The sequence below is a fragment of the Orycteropus afer genome, unplaced genomic scaffold (assembly GCF_000298275.1).
Source record: "Orycteropus afer afer isolate SDZICR_OR568_19922 unplaced genomic scaffold, OryAfe1.0 scaffold00101, whole genome shotgun sequence".
Classification (NCBI taxonomy): domain Eukaryota; kingdom Metazoa; phylum Chordata; class Mammalia; order Tubulidentata; family Orycteropodidae; genus Orycteropus; species Orycteropus afer.
In genome coordinates, this window is record NW_006921688.1 from 5,424,705 (window position 1) to 5,446,546 (window position 21,842).

General features: G+C 42.8%; 1 pseudogene; it reads right to left on the bottom strand.

Moving 5' to 3' along the window:
- Positions 1-4,038: 4,038 nt before the first annotated feature.
- Positions 4,039-4,541, bottom strand: LOC103198994 (annotated as a pseudogene).
- Positions 4,542-21,842: the final 17,301 nt, after the last annotated feature.

A 21,842-nucleotide genomic window follows, 5' to 3' on the forward strand; every position in this document is an offset into this window, starting at 1 on the left:
GATGTAAAGTCTGATGTGGTGTTTAATACAAGTGTTTTGCTGTTGGCTGATCTGTGCTGTAATGCTCACTTGTGATCCCCATCTCCACTAAATAAATATCTTCTACATATGCTGGTCTTGTGTTGGGGGTACTTTGGCTAATGAAAGAAGAGGGTGAAATATTAGAGAGAGACAGAGAGAGACATCTGGAAGAGAGTGTTTTGTCCCTATAGTGAACATTTGGATTACATTATAAGACGTTAGTTCTCGATGGAATGGAAGAGTTCACGTCATGCCACACACATCTCACCATGTGTAGACTTGGGACTGGATGGATTCCCCCCACAGGCCGAGACTGCCCACCCTCGCAGACATATCCAGCTGTTCTCTGAACCGTTTCAGCGCTCCCCAAAGAATAAAAGCACAAGCACTCCATCACAAGAAAGACAGGTTTACAATAGCTAGGGCCAAATACTTAATTTATACCCTAAGAAAGGAGAGGGTTGTCAGGGGAGAACTGAGGGCTCCCCAGCTCTTCCCATTCTTTGTATTTGATGATTCTCTGAGAAGAGACGGGCCAAACCCTAGTTTTGTACAGTGATGAATAAAATGGCCTGGCTATTGTCAGCTGACCTGCCAAATCTGGCAGCTGGTAGGGAAGGAACGTACAATTACCAAGGAACTGGATTAATTTGCATGTGTAATATGCTCACATATGCTGTCTGCATATAGATTATATAGCATCTATGACATTGAAACATTCAGCAGCACTGTGGATCCCTGATAAAGAAAGAAACTCAGAAACAGACCGTTTCTAGGGTAGCACAAATCAGGATAGAGATCCCTGTGTCACATTTAGGGGATCTCAGCTGCCAGGAGACCACTGGGCAGCTAGGGAGGCACATGTGAGAATGAATGAAGTCATTCCCATAGTCAGAGCCCCGACCTGAGGTTCAAAGAGAGAGGAGGTTGCCTAGCAACAGCAGAACATGTCTGTCTTTCCGTTCACCGCGTTCAAATGCATGCTAAGATAGCTCCTCCTTTTTCCTTCTTTCCTGAGCCTTCATTTTTCACCTGATTGCACCTGAAAATGTTGGGAGCCCAGTGCCATTTGTTTTAGGCCCTACAAGAATGCTGACTGGAGATAGATAATTTCTTACAGGGAAGCTGAATCTTGAGGAGTTAACCCCATGTCTCTGAAGCATCTGGCTGCACTTAAGGGTTTGCCAACTCCTACTGTGGTAAAATGTGATGACAAAGGTTCACAGCTTGGAGAAGGGAGGGAAGTGGTCCTGAATGCTTGCAGAAACAGCAGATAATTGATATATTAATTTTGTAATTACTCTTCCTGCTGGCCATCCTGATGTTTCAGAGAGTTAGGCACGATTCCAGTCCATGATTCATGCTGACTATCTGCAGTCACGTAGCCCATCCAGGCCTTACACTCCCAGTCTTCACAGGGAAGTAGTTTCCACCTGTCCCTGGTGTGGTGCTGTTCTATGATTTGGTGATAGTGTCAAAGAAAACTCACCAGATTATAAGCATTTTGAGGACCCGACCATCCCCCACCCCCTATAAATCTCTATGTACCTTATAAGCACAAGCACTGAGTTTTTTCCACCTATTAGGAGCTCAAAAGTGTTCATTCTATTGAGTGATAGGAAGCACCTACATTCGGTTTGGAGCATGCAACTTGACCTTTCCCTTTATATCATGCCATTTTGCTTGGCTATTAAAGGAAAGGGCTTTGAAACTGATACCTTCACAGCAAACTGTTGGATTGCGTCATACAATGTCTCCTATGAAAGGGAAAAGCTGAGATCAAGGCATGTGTGCACTTGTATACTGCAGGGGGTGTCATATGAGATATTTCTGGTAGCTTCAAGTACTATGGAAAAGGGACTCTTCAAGCTTTAGGGTGTAGATCAGCCCAACTCAGGATCACTTAACGCTTCAAACATTTTATGGGGAAGGAGATGCTTTTCATTTCCATCAAGCTTTGAATGTTTGAAACTAGGGAGTAGGGAAGGACTTTACCGGGAAGGGAAGCATTGCTACTGTCTGCTGGGCATTTCCTGCCAATATGGAAGCAAATGAAGGGAAAGAGACTCTTAAGGATGCATCTGACTTGGAATGGATAAGGTTATAAAGTCAGATGGGAAACCCAAAGCTCTTGGTGGGGGATTCTTGCATTAAGCCTTCTATATGGTATTCTTAGGAATGTATTCCAACAAATTTTAAAAATCTCTCTCTCTCTCTCTCTTCTTTCTTATAGTTTTAAGCGATTGTTGCTTTCTCTTGACAAATCTAAATCATTGGGCAGGGGGAGTGGACATTTACCCTTGTATAGAATTGTATCTCTGGTTTCTGAGTCTTATGAAAAGTCTGTCCCAAATGAATCTAGAGGAGAAGCAATGACACCATTCATTTCCTCCACAGAGGGGCCTTGCATCCCAGAATGCCTGGGCAGGGTTAGAGGTTAGTCTTTGGCAACCGGGCCAGAATCCTCATCTTTCTTCATTCTGATGAGATTATAGTATTGCTACTGTTTTGTTTTGTTTTTCTCTTTTGGGCTGCTGGTGGTAGTGGTTGTCAGTTCTGCTAGTTTGGATACAACTTAATCATTCTAAGTCTCAAGCTTCAAGAAAACATACATAAAAGTGACTTATGTAAAGCATACTTCTTTGGCATTTTCTAAAAAGATGACCATGCCAATTTTAAATTGAAAGCTAAAGCTCATAAAGTACTAATTCATCTCCTTATAAAAACTAAAAGTTGATTCTGTAAAATTACTTCAGAACATTAGAGGTTTTCCAGAAACTAAGTACTAAGTACATGGAAGACAGCTACTTCATCCTGTTAAGCTACTATTAGATGGTAACATTATTTCTAAATGTGTAGAGAGACCTGGCAGGTATGTCTCAAGCAGGTAAGTGAGCCAACGTACATTCGCAGGTGGGACTTAGCCAATTGGAATGTGGCTGGGCCCCTAATTAAAATTTTGTTACTTCTATATGATTATAAATATTTCAAAACACTCTCAACATCTATGACAGCAAATCCAAAAATTAAATGCATAAAAATAACAATTTTCTACAGCTACTTCATGAAAATTTATGAGATATGGCTTATATTAGTGACAGTAGAAAACAACAAAAAGTCTTCTACTGACGGGAATGGAAATTGGTACAATCACTTTGGAAAGCATTTGGATATCATTTATTTTTTTATTTTGTTTGAAGTTAAAGATACACACACCCAATGATCCAGTAATTTCACTCCTAGGCATACACCCTAAGGAAATGGTACCTATGAACATAAAGAGCCAGGTAAACAAGTGTTCATAGCATCATTGCCTTTGAGTGGAGCCAATGTCACCTTATCTTTATGGGGCTTTCCTCACTCTGCCTCTCTCAATTATATCCGTCTTTAAGGCCCAGAGCAGGTTCTACTTTTCCCACTGGCCTTATTAATCTCCTCCTAGTCACATGTATAGGAGCTCTGGTAGCATAATGGCTAAAGCACTTGACTGCTAACCAGAAGGCTGGTGGTTCAAACCCACCAGCCACTCCTCGGAAGGAAGGTTGGGCAATCCTACTTCCGTAGTGATACTGCCTCGGAAACCCAAGGAGGAGTCGCTATGAGTCGGGGCCGACTCGACGGCAAACAACAACAACAACAACAACAAATCAGATAATCGTACCAAAGGCATCCTACTGGTAGTCTTCCAAAAATAGCTTCTGGTAAAAGTAGATATTTACCAGTTCTATGGGCCATTGACCACTTGTGACATCATTATTTAGTTCAGCTTTGAAGCCATACACACAATTCAAAATTTACATTTAACTCAGTGAAGGTGAGAAAAATGGACTGAAAGAAACCACAGGATTCAGAGAAATTGAACTGTGTATTTTACTTGCATTAGGGCCACAGGTGAGCAGCAGACAGTGTGTGAATCTCGTGGCTTTCATTGCAGCATGAGGGGCTTCTGACATCCACCGTGACGGCACAGCGGGTGGGGAACAGCTGACGGGACCTGCTGGAGGCTCTGCCCGAGGCTCATTTCTTCTCTGCCTCTCCTTTCTTGGGCTCTTGTTTCAGTTTGTAACCAGCCAGGGCAGCCTTGATTGCGTCTTCAGCCAGCATGGAGCAGTGCAGTTTCACAGGAGGCAGACAGAGGTCCTTGGCGATATCTGCATTCTTGATGGTCAAGGCTTCTTCAACCATTTTCCCTTTCACCCACTCGGTGGCTAGCGAGCTCAAGGCAATGGCAGAACCACAGCCAAACGTCTTAAACCTGGCATCCACGATCTTCCCCTTCTCGTCCACTTGGATCTGCAATTTCATTACATCACCACAAGCCGGAGCCCCTACCAATCCAGTTCCAACATTTTTAGACGTCTTGTCGAGGGACCCACGTTTCTTGGATTTACATAATGATCAACAACCTTCTTGTGATAGAGCCGAGCCAGGGCTGACAGCTTCCGGATGGGCAGGCGCGGGCTCCGGAGCAGCAAGGCCGCCGCAGCTCGCCTAAGAGGACCCGCGCCAACTGCCGCCATCTTCCGGGGTTCTGTCTGCGCCGGCCAAGAACCTAGGCTATAATCTTTACAGGAGCAGATTGACAGGTCTTTCTTCCATGTAGAGCCACTAGGTAGGTTCACATAGCCAACTCATGAGCCAACCAGGGATTATAATTCCAACACATGTTATTGTTGTCAGGTGCCGCCAAGTCATCTTTGACTCATAGCAACCCTGCGTACAGCAGAACAAAACACTGCCCAGTCCTGTGCCAGCCCCACAATCCCTGCTATACCTGAGCCCATTGTTGCAGCTACCATACCAACCCATCTTGTTGAGGGCCTTCCCCTTTTTCATTTACCCTCTACTTTACCAAGCATGATATCCTTCTCCAGGGAATGGTCCCTTCTGACAACATGACTAAAGTAGGTGAGATGAAGTCTGGCCATTCTCACTTCCAAGGAGCATTCCGACTGCACTTCTTCCAGGACAGATTTGTTAGTTCTTCCAGCAAGCAGTCCATTGTACTTTCAGTATTCTTTGCCAAACACCAAAACTCAAAAGCATCGACTCTTCTTTGGTTTTCCTTATTAATTGTCCAGCTTTCACATGCATATGAGGTGATTGAAAAGACCATGGCTTATGTCAGGCACACCTTAGTCCTCAAGGAGATATCTTTGATCTTCAGCACCTGAAAGAGGTCTTTTGCAGCTCATTTGTCCAATGCTTTACATTGTCTGATATCTTGACTGCTGCTTCCATTGGTGTTAATTGTAGAATCAAGTAATATGAAGTCTTTGACAGCTTCAATCTTCTCTCCTTTTGTTGTGATTCTGCTAATTGGTCCCATTATGAGAATTTTTGTTTTCTTTATATTAAGATGTAATCCATACTGCAGACTGAGGTCTTCAATCTTCATCAGTAAGTGCTTCAAGTCTCTTCACTTCCAGCAAGCAAAGTTGTGTCAATCTGAGTATCACAGGTTGTTAATGATTCTTCCTCCAATCCTGATGCCACATTCTTCTTCATATTGTCCAGCTTCTCGAGTTATTTGCTCAGCATACAAGTTGAATAAGTATGGTGAAAGGATACAACCTTGATGCACTCCCTTCTTGATTTTGAACCATGCAGTATCCTCTTGTTCTGTTCAAACAACATCCTCCTGATCTATGTATAGGTTCTTCATGGGTACATTTAAGTGTTCTGGAATTCCCATTCTTCTCAATGTTGTCTATAATTTGTTATGATCCACACAATCGAATGCTTTTGCATAGTCAATAAAACATAAGTAAACATCTTTCTGGTATTCTTTGCTTTCAGCTAAGATCCATCTGACATCAGCAATGATATCCCTCATTCCATGTCCTCTTCTGAATCCATCTTGCATTTCTGGAAGCTCTCCATCAATATACTGCTGCAACCATTTTTGAATGATCTTCAGTAAGATTTTACTTGTGTGTGATATCAGTAATATTATTCAATAATCTCCATATTCTGTGGGATCACCTTTCTTTGGAATGGGTACAAATAAGGATCTCTTCCAGTCAGTTGGCCAGGTAGCTGTCTTCTAAATCTCTTGGCATAGATGAGTGAGTGCCTTCAATACAGCATCTATTTGTTGAAAGAGCTGAATGGGTATTGAGATATCCATTTGTGTATCTCAATGGTTGAGGTGTTGAATGGGCATTCTAACAATTAGTCATATTTACTCGTGTTATGAATCTAACTAGATTTACCCATTCATAAAAGAGATCCTTGAGGACCATGAGAGACACTGAAATAGGAGACACAATCCCTATAGTGGTCCCCAGTTTGCTCATGTCCTTCATACACATGATTGTGTGGTGCTTTCCCGTGTTGATGCTTGGCTTAGCCATGTGACTTGTTTGACCAATGGGACAATAGCAAATGCATCATAGTGGAGACTTGAAAAATGCCTGGGCATTGGGTCCTTCTCTGTCTTGTGCTACAAGTCCATCTACCACCATGTGAACAAGGCTAGGCTGGTCTCCTGGAAGATGAGGGTCCCAGCACCTAAGCTGAGGCTCCAGAAGTGGGAGTGAGGCCACACAGAGTATCCAGCTCCATCCAAGATGACCCAGACCAGAAAAGCCTCCCTCGGGGAACATAAAGGAGAGTTCCTTGAACTGAGAGGAGATGATGTGTGAACCTTCAAAGTGCAGAGGAGAGTCGTTCTGTTGAGGGATGTGCTGAGCACATGTGTAGAACAGGGGGAACCTGCAGGTGACAGGAGAGGAGTCACAGGGGAGTCTGGGAAGAACTGGACCTTGACGAAGCTGACAAACAGGAAATGGCTGTCCTGGGTGATGGAGGTGCTTGGGTAGAGGCTTAGCACTGAGAGAGCCCGGAGTATGCGGCTTCTACAGGCATCATAGTGCTGCTACAAACTGGCGAAGGGTTGGCTCTTCCCGAAGTCAGAAGCTTTGCCTTGGCTTCTGTGCTTCTGCAGCGGAGAAAGTACTACATCCCAGGGAAGACGCTAGTGCACTGATTGTTCTCGTAAATCTTTGGCTTTAGTTTTTATTAGTTCATTGTTTTTCACCTTCTTGCACTCACACCTTTCCAGTGAGGGCAAATCTGTTTACAGTGAGTCTGGAGCTCTGTGAAAAAAAATGTGAGGGTCCTTCCAGCAAGGATAGGTTGGTATGATCTACAACACAGACCCCTAGGCTCTGTCCCTAGGGGTAATTTATATTATCTAAGTTTCCATTCTCCTTGGCCCTGCTGGTCATTTAAAGTGATTTGAGATGAGTGTTAACTTCATATCGCTGGTTATTAAGCAAATCTCTCTCCAAGGTTTTTTTTTTTTTTTTTTTTTTAAATTTCCCAAGAGGCACTAGAAGATGCTGTTTGTAGAGGGATGTCCTTTTCTCCAGCATCTCTGAATGCCAGTAGCAAAGATACCACACAGTACATTCTGGGTGCTTGGAGTAGAGCCCTGGGGCTAGTTCCAATGGGACAGGGTAAGAGTGCTGGAACAGCATCTTCAGCTACTGTATTCAAAATGTCACACAACATGCCTAGAAAAAAAAAACTGTTCCCTCACACTAATACTGCTTTCACTGGAGTCTGTTCTGACCCCTTCCTGCTATCATAATTCAATATGGTTCACACTCATTGCTGTGTGAAAGAAAACAATGTTTTTTCTTTTCCTCATGGAGATCCTTAAGAGAATAAATTCCGAGTATTTCCCTTGACATGTTGTGAGAAGGCATGTTTTGATATATCTCTGCTTTTCTTCTCTCTGTTGAAGCCACAGTTTGATCTGCTTTGTGGGTAACAGACAGTGAGGTGGAGAAAAAATTACCTCAGTCCTTGGAGGGATGGTGAAGACTGTAACTGCTGTCTTAGGCCAGGTTTTCTTATCACTTGCAAGCATCTGCGCAGGAAATTTTAAATATCTGATAGCAGAGGTCAGAGATCCAGTGTCTCAGGAGCAAGAATGTGTTTGCCAGGGACTCCTGGATGAATGCTCTGGAATTTAGCTTTCCTCAAAAGAAAGTACTAACGGGTGGGGACAGCCAAGTATCCTATCCCTTCCCCCACCCCCCACGGGCTCCAGGGCTCTCACTTGGAGTATCTGACCATCTCCTTCACAGAAGTATTTCATATCCTGCTGAAGGAATTACTATCAACAGCCACATCTCTAGGCAACATGCAAGATTCAAGAGCTGGGATTCAGACTCTAACTCTCTTAAATGTTTAATCAATGCATTTGTTATCACTTGTTGCATAACAAATTGTACTAAACTTAGTGACTAGAACATTACTTATTGCTTGAACAACAATAGTCATTTATTGTCTCACTCAGTTTCTGCATGACTTAGCTGGGTGGGTGTACTTCAGGGTCTCTCATGAGTTTCAGTCAAGATGACCTGGAGTCCAGCCATCTGAAGGCTTTCCTGGGGCTGAAAGACCTGATTTCAAGATGGCTCCCTCGATGGCTGTTGGCAAGAGCCTCAGTCTTTTTCTGTCTGTTGGAAGGAGGCCTTAGTTTCTTGCTATGTAAACCATACAACAAACAAATTTTGCAGCAGAAGCTGCATGACTACATGAATAACCTATGGGCTAGGGATGCCCTCTTAATCAAGAGAGGAATTTCAGAAGCAATAAAAGAAAAATGTAGGTGCATAAATTTAAAAATTATTATGACAAAATATAGCATAACAAGTCAGCAAGCAGAATATTTTTTGGGAAAATGATAAACAATACAGAAGCCAAATATATTTATACAAAGAGTTTTATGAGGAGCAAAATGTTGATGATTTGTGGAAGCAATCTGTTCAAATAAAAATGATTATACCCTATGACCTAAGATCCCCACTCCCAGGAATTTATCACATAAATGTTAACACATGTCACAAATATATAATAAATAAATAAATAACCAAACAAACAAAATAGCACCAGGATATACAAAACCAAGCAATCTTGAAATATTTACTGGGTACATACTTTGCGACAATATCATTACTATCACGCACCAGTAAGGTTTTGCTGAAGACAGTTTAAAAATGATGGCAGCAGTACATCAACAGGGAACTGCCAGAAATTCAAGCTGGATTCAGAAGAGGATGAGGAATGCAGGATATCATTGCTGATGTCAAAAGAATCTTGGCTGAGAGCAGAGAATACCAGAAAGATGTTTACCTATGTTTTATTGACTGTGCAAAACCTGTGTGGATCATAACAAAGCATGTAAAAAATGGGAATTCTAGAACACTTCATTATGCTCAGAGGAACCTGAACACAGACCAAGAGACAGTCATGCAAAGAGAACGGGGGATACTGAGGGGTTTAAAATCAGGAATGGTGTGCATCAGGGTTGTATTCTTTCATCACACTTATTCCAACTGTATGCTGAGCAACTAATCCAAGAAACTGGACAGTATGAAAGAGAACACTGTATCCAAATTGGAGTAAGACTCATCAACAATCTGATATACAGAAACACAACCTTACTTGCTGAAAGTGAAGGAGACTAGAACTACTTATTGATGTAGATCAAAGACTATAGCCTTCAGTATGGATCACACCTCAACATAAGGAAAACAAAAATTCTCAATAAGCAATCTTATGATAAATGGCAAAAAGATTGAAGTTGTCAAGGGTTTCATTTTACTTGGATCCACAATCCATAATTCCTCCTGAAACCTCCTGGAGATCCCATGGGCATTCTTCCCTCTTTGCAGACCCATGGAGCTTTCAGGCAACTCATGGAAGCAGCAATCAAGAACTCAAATGCCATATTGCAGTTGGCAAATCTTCAGCAAAAGATCTCTTCAAAGTATTGAAAAGAAAAGATGTCTCTTTGAAGACTAAGGTGCACCTGACCCAAGTCGTGATATTTTCAATTGCCTCAAATGCTTGTGAAAGCTAGAAAATGAATAAGGAAGGCTGAAGATTTGATGCATTTGAATTATGCTGTTGGTGAAGAATATTGACTGTACCATAGACTGCCAGAAGAATGAGTAAATCTGTCTTGTAAGAAGTACAGCCAGAATGCTCCTTAGAAGTGAGGATGGCATGGCTTCATCTCAGCTACTTTGGACCTTATCAGGAAAGACCAGTCCCTGGAGAAGGACATCATGCATGGTAAAGGAAAGGATCAGGGAAACAGAGGAAGACCCTCAATGAGATAGACTGACACAGTGGCTGTAACAATGGGCTCAAACACAGAAATGGATGTGAAGATGTGCAGGACTGGGCAGTCTTTTGTTCTGCTGTACACAGGGTCACTATGAGTCTGAACTGAATGGACAGCACCTAACAACAACAATATTGAGGCAGGGGTAGCGGGAGAATGTCATACCATATTTCAAATTACAAATTAAGGAGAAAGAGTAAAGAATTAAATCATCCTCCAGAAAATATTCTGGCAATGAGTCTGTGATTGGTAGACCTGCGTCATTGATGGGCCTTGATGCTGAAACAAAGCCTTCTAAGCTGTGGTTTCCTGGGTCATTCTTGTCAAATGGCAGAGTGGGTCTCAACATGACACGTTTGAGGAAAGAAAGGAGGCTGGCAAACTCCTAGGGAGTGAGCAGGGGACCCTAGGCAGCACCTGAGGGGGAAGATGAAATGGGTTTAGGTTGGAAAGTCCCAGAGAGCACCCAGCTGCTGAGCTACGGTCCTCCTGGGGACCAAGAGGCCTAGTTTAGAAGAGTGGGCCCACACCTGAGGAAGAAGCTTTACAATTTGATGAAGGGAATATTGAGTGTGAGGATAGGCCTCCAACACAATGATGAGCCTTTGAGAGTGACCTATTTCCTCTACTGCTCACAACCAGTTACAGGCTGGAGTGTCCGCTGAGTCATGTGTAAGTCACTGTGAGAGAAACGGTTCAGTGCAAACTGCTCTTGAACAGAGAAGCTATTTTGAATGGATGTTTCTCATTGTCCATGAATTCCCACATATTCCAGCCTTTGCATACTAGACACATACCTGGGTACTCTGGAGTAACATAACGCACAGGCCCCCATCATAAAATGTTTGCAGGATTTTCCTAACAGAAAAAGAACTTTTCTAAAGGAACTTAGGGGATGATCCTCTCCAATACTATGATCTTGTAGGTTAAGAAACCAAGATTTGAGAGGTTAATTGAAGTCCCAAGATCATGGAAGCACCACATGGCATGCCTGATGCTGGAACTCACATTTTCTGACTCTAGGCCAGTGCTCTCTCTCCAGTATGAAAACCAGCTGCTGTCAAGTCAACTCCGACTCATGGAGACCTCATACGTGTCAGAGAACTGTACTCCATAGCGTTTTCAATGACTGGTGTTTTGGAAGTAGATCACTAGGCCTTTCTTCGAATGCAGCTCTAGGTGTTCCGGGACCTCCGATCTTTCCATTAGCAGCTGAACACATTAATTTTTTGTACCACCTGGGGACTCCCTCTCCAGTATACTACCAGAGATAGTCAAGTGAGGGTTTAGAAGACAATAAGCTGCTTCATTGCAATGTGCCCAGTGAAAGGCAGGACTGACCCACTCAGAGGGAGGCACAGTTAGAAGGAACCTCTGATCAGCAGGCCCACGGGCAAGGAGATGGAAGAGATTGTTTAGGCCACTAATGGATTATCCTTCCATGTATCCTGTGGGCCCTGACTGCTCTACCAAGAGTCATGACATGGGACACTGTAGAAGCCTGCTAGCTCTGCCAAGCACTTCTAAAGGAATAAACAATTTGTGCAAAAAGTCTTTGGCTCAGGGAGACCAGCTACTTTGTGCAGTTGTCCCGCCTGGAAGCTATTCCTCCTGTCACCTCCTGGAAAGCCGATGGACATTCTTTCCTCTTCGCAGACCCATGGAGGTTTCAGGCAACCTCAGACCCCCGACATGGTCTGGTTGCTGTGTGGACAATCCATATTTTCACTTTTCCCAGGTCTTTGAAGCCTTCACATGGGCTGAAGCCGGGGTTACAGGCCAATGAGGAGACTTTGATGGACTTCCTTGACATATCCCACTACCTCTCTTGTCAGTTGTCTACTGGGGTGCCTTGTGCATTGCTGTGATGCTGGAGACTATGGTACCATGTTTCAAATACCATCAGAGTCACTCTTGGTGGACAGGTTTCAACGGGGCTTCCAGACTAAGAAACTAGGATGAAAGACCTGATCATCACCTCAGAAAATCAGCCAGCGAAAGCCCTATGGATCACAACCGAGCATTTTTTGATGTAGTGTTGGAAAATGCATCCCCAAGTTTGGAAGGCAAGACAATAGATGCAGCATATGAACTCAAACATGTGGACAGTCATGAAGATGATGCGAGACTGGGCAATGTTTTGTTCTGTTGTCCATGGGGTCACCATGAAGTCAGGGCCAACTCAACGGCAACTAACAACAGCTGACATATTCATGTCGGCTTCTCAGAATTGCATTAAGATGTCTTTATGTCAAATCAGTCTTGACAATGAATAGCATGAATTGGTAACTTGCTTTTGAAAGTCTGAGCCAGAAGAATAGAAAATATGTGAAACCAAAGCACTTACAAAACTGAGTCATTCACAAGCAGCCCTTGCTTTTCTGGGTGGTTTGTGTGTCAGGACTCTGGATGGCTTGATGAAGAGAGAAAGACGTCAGTATATGCAGTTGCAGGCAGAGGGCCTGAGGGGCCCTTTAGTTGTGTCTGCAGGGTGGACAGGGCTTTAAATGGCCTTTTCCCCCAGATTCCATCCACATCTCACCTCTTACCCTCAAGCTGATATCCCTTACAAGCCTTTGTTTGAGGTCATCCTTTGTTTTTCTAAATTGTTGTTGAAAATGTACACAGCAAAGCATATAGCAATTCAACAATTCCAACATGTATAATCCAGTGGCAGTGGTTATATTCTTCAAGTTGTGCAACCATTCTCCCCCTCCTTTCTGGAACTGTTCTTCTCCCATTAACATAAACTCACTGCCCCTATGCTTACCACCTGAACTTCCCAGCTGGTGTTGTCAATAGGATCCCATAGAGATAATTCTTTAAAAGAGCACAATGCTTAAGGCAGACTTCCTTACTAATTATGTTAACCTATAGTGCCTGAGGCATCTGACTGCTACCCAGAAGGCTGGTGGTTCAAACCCGCCAGCCACTCCGCAGAAGGAAGACTGGGCAATCCACTTCTGTAAAGATTTACTACCTCAGAAAACCGGTGGGGGTGGCTATGAGTCAGAATGGACTCAATAGTAGTGGGTTTGGTTTTTTGTTTTGTATTGTTTGGTTTAAAGAATACGTTAGGGGATATTTTTGGTTTCAGTCTTAAAGATTATCCCAAGGTTCATCCAGTCACAATGACTTCAGACAGCCTGGAATCTGAAAGTCTGTTTTACATTTTCCTCCTTTTGATCCATATTCTTCTCTAAATTCTTTGATCAAATGGTTCAATAATGGCAGTGGGTACCATCCTGTTCTCCCAGTTTCATGGCAAGGGAAGTGGTTGTTCATAAAGATGCTTAGCCACCCATTCCATTTCCTTCTCCTATTCCTGACTGAGGTCATGTTTTTATGTGTGCTATTGATTTAGTCTTCCATCCAGCTCTTTATTGGGCAAAGCTAGGAGCATCTGATTCCTCTGCAGTCCAAGCATTCATCCCATTCTTGTGTGCACTGGGGTCTTCCCTGGGCAGTGGGAGACTGGCTAGCATAAACTAGAGGCTTCAGCATCTCTGGGGACAGAGAACAAAGGCCAACTGCAGCAGGTTTCTTGTGAGTGAGAGTCTGGGTTTCATCGACACAGGGAAAGTCACCAGGAAGCAGAGGGGAAGTGTTGCTGATGCAATTACTGGGTGAGAGTTCTGTGTGATCCCACAGGCAGGGCTGTGCTAAATTTAGCTGCTGGGTTAGTGGTGTTTGCCAAGAGCAGCCCGGTAATATGGGATGCTCGGCACCATTGTCTTTGTGTGAAACTCTTTTAGCCCAGGAAACAGGCAGAGCCCCACTGCTATTGAGCTGGTCTCTGAGCTATTGGTGAAGCTCTCCAAGCTGTTGGTGCTGGACCGACGGTGGCAGGTCAGCTGGAGCACTGAGGGGCCAGCCTTGCCTTTCATGGTACTGCATGTGTGATATAGTATAACAACTTGGCACTTACAGGGTCAGGCTATCTCTGAAAGATTAATGTCACAATGAATTTCCATTTAAACAATTAAAAATAGACTTATCTTTCTCAAATGAGATAAACCAGACAAGTAAAATAAATGTCAAAGTTTTACAGGATAGGCAAACTATGGCCTGCAGGCAAGTAGCCAGTTTTCAAAAATAAAGTTTTATTGAAACACAGCCACACTCATTAGTTTACAAATTATCTGTCTGCTTTCTGGTTACAGAGTTGAGCAGTTGCAATGAAACTGTATGGCCCACAAAGCCTAGAGTTTACTGCTTGGCCCTCTAAGAAAAAGTTTTCTGATCTTTTCTCTAGGCACTTGCACCAGATCTATTCAATATTTCCAAAATTGGATGGAATGTGTACTTTCCTGCCAATCTGGCTATATTGGCTGAATATAGCAGGAATGTCAAACTGGTGGTCTAGAGTCAAATCCAACCAACCTGCAGATATATTTGGGCAGCACAATGATGTTTTTAAAATATGAGCAGTATTTCCAGATCAAAGAGATTTGCATAAAATGTCTGATTTTGGGGTACTCTTGAAAAATTATTGGGCAATCTGGCCACATGGGCCCACCTTCCCACGTGGCAATGGTGAGCTTAAGCCAGGCATTTGCAGTGTTCTTTAGATGAGGTGTATCCTTTCCCACTTTGCCACAGTCTCCACCATTTCCTATTGTCTCTCCAACACTAAGAGTGTCAGTTCCCTGTGTTCATGATTCTTGCCTTGCTGGATCCATGCTCCCAGAAGCGTTATTACATATTATTACCTACCTGGTGGGATCCTTGGGTGGTACAAATGGTTAATGTGCTTGACTGCTAATCAAAAGTTTGGGGATTTGATTCTACGCAGAGGCACCTCAGAAGAAAGGTCTATGACCTATGTCTAAAAAATCAGCCATTGGAACCCTATGGGGTACAATTCTATTTTGATACACACAGGGTGGCTGTGAGTTGGAATCAACTCCATGGCAACTGGTTTACATGCCTATCATCACTAGGATTTACATACTTTGTATCATGAGAGGAAACAAAAATACTGATTTTAACAAAAGTTTTAAAACTCATAATCGCATCTTCCTCTCATCTGCTTTTTGACAGAATTTGGCCCAGAAGGGGTTTAATTCTTTATCTGAAGTCTGATGGAAGTTTGGGGTCAAAAACTCCTAATTCTATGGCTAAGAGAAGATGTTTAAGTAATGTACCCAGCTTTGATCATAAGTCACTTAGGCAGAGTTTTCATTTTCTTCATCACTAAAGCTGACACCTGAGGAAATGGAGCCAGAAACTAAGGTTCTCAGTGTGGTGTTATCCAACCCAAATAAGATGGAGTAGGGGTGGGGGCTTCATCAGCTCTTCCTTCCATATTTGCATATACATCAGGCCACACCATGAGCATCTTCTTTAAATGCAAAGTGACCTGGAACATTAGAAAATATAACTCTTCTCCCAAAGGCTTGCCTATTTCTGCCTGGAATTTATGAATCCAGTAACAGTTTTCTTTTGTTTTTAAGAAACATTATAGATCACTGGGGACTCATCCTGAAGACACCATTCTAAATATTCAGTCCATAATCCCCCACCAGCTCAGATCGTGGTCTCCAAATGGATCTCAGATGTTCTGAGACATTTAATTCTGAGACTATAGAGATGGGGGAGGATAGCAGACCTCTAGTCATTAAGCAGATTTACTAGTTGCTGGCCAGCTAGGCTGGGCCTTTATCTCTTATCTTACTATGGGAGCTCTGGTGGCATAGTGCCTAAGGCACTTGGCTGCTAACCAGAAGGCAGGCAGTTCAAACCCACCAGCCACTCCTCACAAGGAAGGTTGGGCAATCTACTTCCATAGTGAAGATTTTTGAGTGTATGCGTCCTTAAACCTTCCATTTCCTTCTAAAACTTTTCCACTCTTCATTTGCTGAGTAAAAAATGTTCTAATTTGAAGAAAATATTGAAGCAAACAGGTATGAACTCTTTTTGTTGGGGAGAGGTGTGTGTGCATTTCTCCCAGCCTTGATCAACTTTCTCTAGGCGATACATATAAATTTTTACCTATTTTCATTAATTCCAAATTTGGGGGGACTCCTTTTTTTTTTTTTTTTAAACTGAGTTCCTCCATTTCTCTTTCTTATCATTATCATCTCATCTTCTGTGATGTGGAAAATACTATCCTAGAGGTTGTTTCTTTCTCCTCTTCCTTTCTTCTCCTTGCAAAGAAGAGCATAATGAATGTTGGGAACATTATTAATGCTTACTAGGCACTGGTGATGGACCATTACTTCTGGAAACCCTCCCCTGCTCTGGTGTTCCCACCACCCCCCCAGCTAAGAATGTGAGACACATTTTCTATTGGCTCAGATTCACTCTTTTGTGAGTGCTCCCATCCATTTTCCCCTAGTACATGTTGCCTCTTCCAAGTTGAATTCCAAGACACAGACCATCCTTCTGTTTATGGCTTCACAATGCTATAAGAATCTCCATTTTCCCTACCCTCGGATCTGAGACTTCCTCCTCTGCTTTTTCAAATATGAGAGAGCCTAACAACAGCAGTACAACAGAATTCAGTGTAACCTGAAGCTCTTCTCTAAGACAAGTGTGTTTATGCAGTACAAGATGTCCATAGGCCTCTCATCTACATTAGCAAAAAAGACCAATGTAACTAAAGAAAAAAACTTGATTTAGAGCTTATTAAATGAAGTGGGCAGTAATAATATAAACATAATGTTATGGATTGAATTCTGTTCCCCAAACTATATGGTGGAATCTTAACCCCTATATTTATGGGTGTAATGTAATGTAATCACCTTCCATGATACACTCTAATGTTATATTAATGAGACCATATCAGGTGGGGTGAGTCATGATACGTGTGCCCTAAACCTAGTCACTTTTGAGTTATAAAAAGAGCAGAATGAAGACATAGACAAGCACACACTGGGGAGGACAGATGCCATATGAGGACCCCTGTAAGCCTAGGAACCAAGACACACCCAGACTACCAGCAAGGAAGAATCCACATGGCCAAGAACCCGATTCAGACTTTTAGCCTCCAGAACCATTAGAAAATGAATTTGTTTGTTAAAGCCCTGGGTTTAATGAACAGAAATTTATTTTCTCACAGTTTAGGAGGCTAGAAGTCCGAATTCAGGGTGCCAGCCCTAGAGGAAGACTTTCTCTCTTTCCGGCTCTGGAAGAAGGTCCTTGTCTCTTCTGAGCTTCTGCTCCTGGGGGCAATCTTCATGTGGCTTGGTATCTCTCTTCCCCATCCCTGCTCTGCTCCATTGTTTAATCTCTAATCTGAAAAGAGATTAACTCAAGATACCACTACACTAATGCTGCTTCACCACTGTAACAAAGACAACCTATTCTCAAATGGGGTTATAACCACAGGCATAGAGGCTACAATTTACAATACATATTTTTTGGGGACATAATTCAATCCATAACAGACACAGAACGAACTACTCTATTTTAATTTATAGATAAATTTCTTTAAAACCTGTTGGATTAAAATGAGGGAAATCATTTTAAAAATGAGGTGTCCATCCCCATCTCAACTTTGTCATATAATTCCATGACCTCAGGCAAGTGACACCCTGCCTGGTCCTCTGCTGTCTTCTCTGCACAATGGCAGCTACATGGCTCTGAGGGCCTTTCTCGTGCAGCCATTCTAATTGATTATGAAGGCGATAGACTAGGGAATACTCTACCCTGTGACTCCTCGTTCTCTCTTGACAGAGAATAAACCCTCCCCTTGGAGTCAGAATGAATCATTTTCTTTGCTGGGTTTCTATACAGGCTTATGCACTTGTCATACCATATTAGAGCTAGGTGTTTGCCTGCCAATTTTCCCAACTAAACAACAATCATGTTCTATTTCTAAATAAGAGAAAATGTCCAGTGAAATAGTCTTAAATACTAAAGCGAATGAACTTGTTTTGTAACTGAAAAGTCCATTCCTAGGCCTGGCCTAAGGTCTGGCTGGGTTCCGAGCTCATGTGGTGTGATCTGGTCTCAATTTCTCTTCTGTTGACTCTGCTTCCTTGACGTTGACCCATTCTCAGGTGGACATAAGATGGCTGCTGGCAGCTCCTGCAAACACCTCAGTCCTTGTCATATCCAAAGTGGAAGAGAGCTCTTCTTTCAGTGGGTTCTGTAGAAGAACAGTTTTTTTTTTCTTCCCAGAAGCCCCTGCAAATCTCCTCTTGTCATACTGACCATTTGGGCCATATGTCTATCACTGACCAATCACTAAGGCCAAGAAAATGAGATATACTAACTACCTAATTAGCATAATCAACCCAGGCTTCTCCCCCTCCTGGGAGCTAGGGCTGGGATCAATTACACCCACCTGCGTAGCTAGGAACAGGAAGCATGAATCCCCAAGTTATCGGGGTGATAGATGAGGGGCAGGGGTAGATGCCGGGACAGCAATCAGCCATTGCAACTCCCTCCGTGCATAGTAAACACTTCACTGTGGTGTTTACTACTGCTCCATATGCAGTCGCTCCTGCCTCCCCCTTGGTGGTGGTTGTTAATTCCTGTCCAGTCAGCTTAGACTGACGACAACCTTACACATAACAGTGTGAAACAGTGCCTGGTCCTATACCATCTCCAGGATCATTGCCATGTTCAAATCCATTGTTGTGTCAGTTATGTCCGTCTTTCTCACTGACGGTTTCCCTCACTTTCATTGGCCCCCTATTTTACCAACATCATGTACGTTTTTAGCAATTGGTCTCTCCTGATGATGTGTCCAAAGTGAGTGAACCAAAGTCTTGCCTTCCTTGCTCCCAAGGAATATTTTGGCTGTATTTCTTCTGAGGGTAGGTCTCCCCCTTGTTGTTGTTGTTGCTAGGTGCTGTCAAGTCAGCTCCAACTTATAGAAACCCTATGTACAACAGAACGAAACACTGCCTGGTAGTGTGTCATCCTCACAATCCTTGCTATACTTGAGCCCGTCCTCACAGCCAGTGTGTTAATCCATCTTGTTGATAATCTTTCACTTCTTGGCTGACCCTCCACTTTACCAAGCATGATATCCTTCTCCAGGGAATGGTCCCTTCTAACAACATGACCAAAGTAGGTGAGACAAAGTCTGGCCATTCTCATTTCTGAGGAACGTTCTAGCTGCACTTCTTCTGGGACAGATTTGTTCATTCTTCTGGCAGTCCATGGTACTTTCAGCATTCTTCACCAACACCATAATTCAAAGGCACCAACTCTTTTTTGCTCTTCCTTATTCACTGTCCAGTTTTCACCATGCCTATGAAGTTTCCCCCTTAGACACTGAAAACCTGGACTCTGAGATTTACTACATCCACTCCTCACTTATCGACGCGGTTAGTTTCAAAAGGCCAAGTCCTTATGTGAAAATCAGCATTATTCAAAAATGGAGGATGACCACATTATTACATAACTGCCAAACCACTGAGATCATGATCCAGCCAAGTTGACACAGAACCTTAACCATCACAGCCAGTGTCACTCTCACCTCACACTTTGGCATCCATTGCATGTTGTTAGTGTGCAAATTTGTCAGATAGTGGATTTCTTACTATTGTAATTGTGAAAGTCAGATAACAAGATAGTTGATAAGTGAGGAGTAAGTATACTGCATTCCCAGAGCCTCGAACTCAGCACATATTTAGCATAGATTCCTTGTGGTTACTTTGTTCAGATGCCTCTTCAGTGTTCACTTTCAGTTGATACCTCTTGGCTTGTTCCCAGGTGGTTTGAATACTACTTCTTCATGGAGTACGTGGAGTTCAGATGAACTCAGTGTGTGAAGAGCAACCCTTAATCTTTGGAGCATTCCCTGGACTCCTTCTGACCATGTTCAGGAATGGAGCCTCCATCTATTTCCCAAGAATACTAATGTGTTCCCACATTGCAGGGACCAATGAAGAAAATGACTCCCATGTCTGATTTCTAATCTACCTTTTATCACAAAAGGAGGTGGGTGGACATAAAAATAAAAATCCAGTGAACAGCCTGACTTCCTTTTCGTAGCGGTAAAATTGCCTGGGCTGAGCTTCCAAAAGAAAGAGTCAGGTGAAAGGCAGGATTTGAAATTAACTTTCTACCCCATTCTCTAGGAGCGATCTGGCATTTAGCCGGAGGCAGCTACTGTAAAAAGATTTGTGGCAGTGACTGTGAGAGAGAAATGAAGTGTCAGGATTTCCTCAGTGGCGGGCTGCATCAGGCCAGCACAGATGGCGTTCCCCATCATGTGCAGGCTGGAAATGTATTTTAAAGGGTATTTTGTCGACTTAGCAAACTGGTATTTCAAAATAATGGAATGAGATAGCTATTAAAATGTGATGTGGAAGTGTTGATTAATATGGATGCTGTATTTGAAATAATGTAAGTTAAAAAAAGAAAAAACTCAGAGCTTAAAAATAGCATGAACATGCCGACGATAGCTCCATAAAACATGAGTTCATTTTAAAATACTGAGCATTTGGAGTAAAGTATATTGAGTTTATTAGCTTGGATTCTTTTGTAAAGTGTCTTAGTTCATAATTAATTTCAAAGGACTTTTGTAGACTTATCTTCTCTGAGTGAATGAGTAATGCCTTTGGAGGAACTGCGTTCTACTCATTCCCAGGCCAGTTGGGTATGAGTCACAATCTTCACCTAAAGATGACGGTGAGGAGTGTGAGGAGGAACAGGGTGTTTATGATGTCTGCTGAGTGGAGTAGTGTGTAGTTTCCCCTGATAGGAGTATCAAAACTCACAAAGATCGCCCTGCAGTTGTGCTAATCTGGAAACTTTCTGATAGCATCTCAGATGGACCATAGGCAGACTTATGTTGCTAGGTCACTGAAGCCCCATCTCAAATGACCACTGTGTGTTGGTAAAGAATATTGAATACATCATACTAAAAAACACCCAAACCCAATGCCATTGAGTTGATTCTGACTCATAGCGACCCCCATTGGGTTTCTGAGGTGTTAAACCTTTACAGAAGTAGACTGCCTCATCTTCCTTCTGCAGAGTAGCTGGTGGGTTTGAACTGCCAACTTACTGGTTAGCAGTCAAATACCTTAGGCACTGTGCCACCAGAGCTCCTTATCATGGACTAATATATCATGGACTACCAGAAAAATGAACAAATCTATCTTGGAAGAAGTAAAGGCAGAGTGCTCCTTAGAAGCAAGGATGCCAAGACTTTATCTCATGGACTTTGGGCATTAACATGAGGGACCATTCCCTGGAGAAAGGCATCATGCTTGGTAAACTAGAGGGCCAGTGAAAAAGGAAGATCCTCAATGAAACAAATTGACACAGGGCAGCAACAATGGGCTCAAACATAGCAATGACTGATGGGATGGCGCAGGACTGGGCAATGTTTCATTCTTTCTACATAAGGTTGATGTGAGTTGGAACTGACTCAAGGCACCTAACATCAACATACTTGATGTGATGATCAGGCAAAGCCATGAAACCATCCTGTGAATAACTGGAGATTCCATAGTAGAACTTGGCTGACAGGGAAGGATTGGAGATAAAGGTTTATGAGTCATCTACAAATAAATGGTAAATTAAAATGAGCCTAGAAACACATCAAGGTACTACAATAGATGGAGAAGATAAGAGGCCAAGGGTTGAATCCTGGGCAAAGGCCAGAGTTGGAAAGCAGGCGATGGAGGGTGTAAAATGACACCTCTGACCTCCAAGACTTTACTATCTCATTGGAGACACTAAATATGCACATAATGAGTACTGG